Source organism: Acyrthosiphon pisum, chromosome A2, assembly GCF_005508785.2.
Source record: "Acyrthosiphon pisum isolate AL4f chromosome A2, pea_aphid_22Mar2018_4r6ur, whole genome shotgun sequence".
Taxonomy (NCBI): Eukaryota; Metazoa; Arthropoda; class Insecta; order Hemiptera; family Aphididae; genus Acyrthosiphon; species Acyrthosiphon pisum.
Genome location: NC_042495.1, coordinates 111,986,059 through 111,990,305, shown reverse-complemented (window position 1 = coordinate 111,990,305; position 4,247 = coordinate 111,986,059).

The window sequence follows — 4,247 nt, the reverse complement described above, 5'->3', positions numbered from 1 at the left end:
AAATACTAATGTCATGCGTGTGTTAGACGAAAACAGAAAATCACGGTATCGAATCCCCTTAACTAAACACATATAGGAGAGGTGATACATCACACATGGTTGTCAAATATTGATTAGTTACCTATATCTTCCACATAGTTACTATATCTTATATCATACACATACTTACTATTTCATTGGTAATAATTTGGTAAGATTAGGAAATATCTCGGGAAATAGTAAATAAAAAAACAATACAAATATATTATATATTATATGAGATTTATTCAAAATACATAATAAAAAGAAACACAACAATACATATAACAATAAACGAATTATTAGGATTTAAACATTATATACAGCGTTCTTTTATTATTAGGGGAAGAGATACACGGGTTTTGAAAACTTGGTAAATTATTAAATTATGTACAAAAAAATAAATACGATGTTAAAGTAATCTCCCAAGGTTGTACATGATCATCAAATTTTATTGTTTCATATTTATGATACAGAAAAAGAGGATTATTATCAACAACATATTTATATTTAATTATAGCAAATATGTGAATATATTTAAAATCAAGTACTTTTGACATATTACAAGCATAGCAAGTTCCTTTTGTTTTGAACCATGAAATATATTTACAGTTATTTAAGTTTAAATTATTAAAGACTACTCCAGAAGAAGAATCTATTTGGGATATAATTTTATCTATTGTATATTTTGATAATTTCATAGTCTGTCCAATGTCTATGATAGAAGAAAAACAATTTTGTTGATAAAAATGTATAAGCAAGTTTTAACTGGTGTTTATTACTTAAAGTCAAACAAATATTTTTCCTACTAGTAATAGCATTAGCATTTATTTTTGATTCTCTATGTTTCGATTCGAAACGCATAGACCAAATATTTATTAAAGGGCCAACTTCATTCATAATTCTTGAATAGTGTAATAAGTGATGGTGTTTAGGCATAGACATATTAATAAATTTTTATTTATAGGTCTACGTGTTTAGGTTTTAAATTACAATTGAATAGTTTTAAATATAATATATGGTGCACGGTGATCAGAGTCTTTAGTAATATATGACTTTCTTTTTGAATATATTTTGAAGTAATGATAACTACAATTTGTTTTAAAATAACAGACTTCCCAAAATTCTGACGTTTTTGGGATTAAATCTCCTATTATTTGGCCGAAAAATCTAATAAAACAAAACATTTCGCTGGCTGACATCTTTATTTTACCTGTTTTTAAAAAATCTAATGATATCATTTGGGGACGGTTTTGAACATCAATTGATCCGTAGCTAAAATATTGAACTCGATTATTTAAGGTATCCAGAGAAAAATATTTTAAATCTTTAATAAATGCTAATAAAATAAATGACAAATTATAGTTACAGACACCTAAGACATCGTGCATTATGTCAACAGAAAAGTTGCTTGTAACATGAAAATCAGAAAGTTCATTCCAAATTGAAGGACCTATTAGGCCAGTTAATGATAAATTATTTATTTCCAAGTCACTACAATAATTTTCTTTAGTTCTTAATTTTCTAATATCTTCGACTGTTGAAAAATTACATTCTAATTTACTAGATTTACAAATTTCAGCAGGGATAATTGGCCATACAACTTTCAGAAAAATTAAAAATAGAATGAAGTCCAAGGTTATCTCCTAAAATTAAAACCATTTTAAAGTAGACTTTATAGTTTTTATTTTGTACGGTAATGTCAATTCCACTGTTTTCTAAATATTTTATAGATGAAATTAATTTTTGAAATATAACAGAATTGGCAAATTCTGTTCTATCTACTGAATTAAAAATTAAAGCAAGAAAAATATAATCAAGAGTAGAACTGAATTCGTAAGGTAAGCAAGGACTTAAAGAAATATAAATAGCTCCAAGTTTTTTGTTACCCGCATGCGATCCTAAAGGATTATTGGTTTCATAATCGTCAAAATAAAGAAGAAATGGAATTATTATTTTACTATGATAATTTGTACGATTCTCTTTCCATATATTACATTGGACCAGACTACATATAATATCTCCATTAGAAGAAAACAATTCCAAAAATATTTTTAAAACTTCATCCAAAGGTACCTATATAATAAATGTAAATATCATTATTTTGCATTATTGTAGAATCATTTTTAGCGTTATTGGTTAAACTGTTACCTATATGCACGGCTAATGGTGTAATATACACTCCCAATTGTTTCAACTTTTTTAAACGCAAAAATTCAGATTCTAATTTATCAAATGGATTTTGAATGATATCAAACATAGAAGTTGTTTTTGAAATGGAATTTACTTCACATTTATTTTCATTAAGGATGTTTAAAACTTCATTTTTTAATATACTAGCTCTAAGTGTAACTCGGGGCCCATTGGACTCGCTGAGAGTGGGTACTGATTTTGGAGACAATGTCGTTGGAATTATAAAAGTCACGACAGTAAAGTTGTAAGACGAAAATTTAGGATTTGTGATAAGCATTAGTGATATGGATTGGAGATAAGGCTTGACGTTTATACGGGAATGTTTAAAAGTTAGAGCGTCTAGCAATCCGTCACAAACGTTGTAAATGGATAGGCTGGATACGATCTCCTGTGTTGTTAAAAAGTGTAGTCTATAGGTGTATTCGATTGTCTAGCTATCAGTCATCAAATCACATAGATAGGCAATCGAATCGCGGACATAATGAGAATCGTATATCACCAGGTATGCAATCCACCTACGGTTGATTGCCGACTACGTTGGTAGCATAGGTACCTGAAGAACGAAAAACATAGTTAGACGCCCGGGCCCCCCGTATTAGTTGTAAGTGAGTACTGATTTTGGAGACACAGTCGAATTATAAATGCCACACTTATATGGAAGGAGATTTTGTGATAAAAATTTCTGATAAGGCCTGGCTCTATGGTGGTCTCGTTTCGAAAGCGGGAATGTTTAAAAGTCCAGTTTCTAGAAATCTCCCATGGCCCATGAAAATCAACAATTCAATGATACTATCCCCCAGCGTATGTCCGGTGCTTTTTTGAATGTGTAAAAAAATTTAAATTAGAAAACCTGCATGTTAGAGTGTCTAGCAAGTCAGTCATCACCCATCTAAGATGAAAAAAAAATAAGCAATTCACCTGCGGCGGATACAGTGGTATGTGCCGTTGCATGTCGGGTGCTTTTTCTTATGTAAAAAGTGTAAAGTCGAAAACCGTGTTGGAGTGTCTAGCAAGTCAAAATCGATTACCTAACTTTCAAGTTAGCCACCTAGGTAGGCAATCCGACTTCGTCGGATCGCAGACAATATGCTACAACAGATCAGGTAGGCAATCCACCTGCGGTGGATTGCAGACCCAACGGAGAACGGCTATAAGTGAAACCACTATCACACAACGGCTGAGACACTATTGAGCATAAAACACCTTTTTAGCGATACGATTGAGCCAAATTGTCGGTGTATCAAAGGAAATCGGAATACAAAAGAAAACCTACACGATTGAGCATAAAAAACTCGGCAACGTTACCATTTTTCATTTTAAGCTATATTATAATATTATACAAAAATATTTATTTAAATAATCATAATAATTCAAAATATAACATAGGTACCAAATATTCGTTCATAGTTTATGAAATAGTCACATTTCACTTGCTACTAGATCCAATATTACATCTAAAATAGGTAGATCAAGAAGGGTCAATCTCACTTTTCGTGGAAAATGAGATACAGAGCTTAACATATACAATTTATGTATATTTTCTTGTGCTAGACATTGGCGATTGGCCTCATTGGACATTTATTGATCAAAATACGCCCCTCTAGCACAAGAAAATATACATAATTTTAATATGTTTAGCCCTTTATATTAGGCCATTTGCCCCTTTTATTTCACCAAAAAGTGAGATTGGCCCTACTCGACCCAAGGTCCAGATTTTATTCTGTATTTCTGTGCTTATACCCTAGAACCTGATATGAATATGTGATAATACGTGATTCTTATCTATAGTGATACCGCGGCCACCCGCACGTGTTTAGGAGTGATAAGAGTTATTCAAAAATCGAAAGTGCAATGCAAATTGCAATATTGCTAACTGCTAACAAGACGTAACAACTAACAAGTAACAATATAAATTATTATTTATTATTGCTTTTTCTGTTACTCTGACCGTTTTCCATTCTGAAAATTCGTCAGCTCTGATCAGATTTTGTATAGTCGTATAGGTAATCGTATAGTTAAGGTACCTATTACTGATT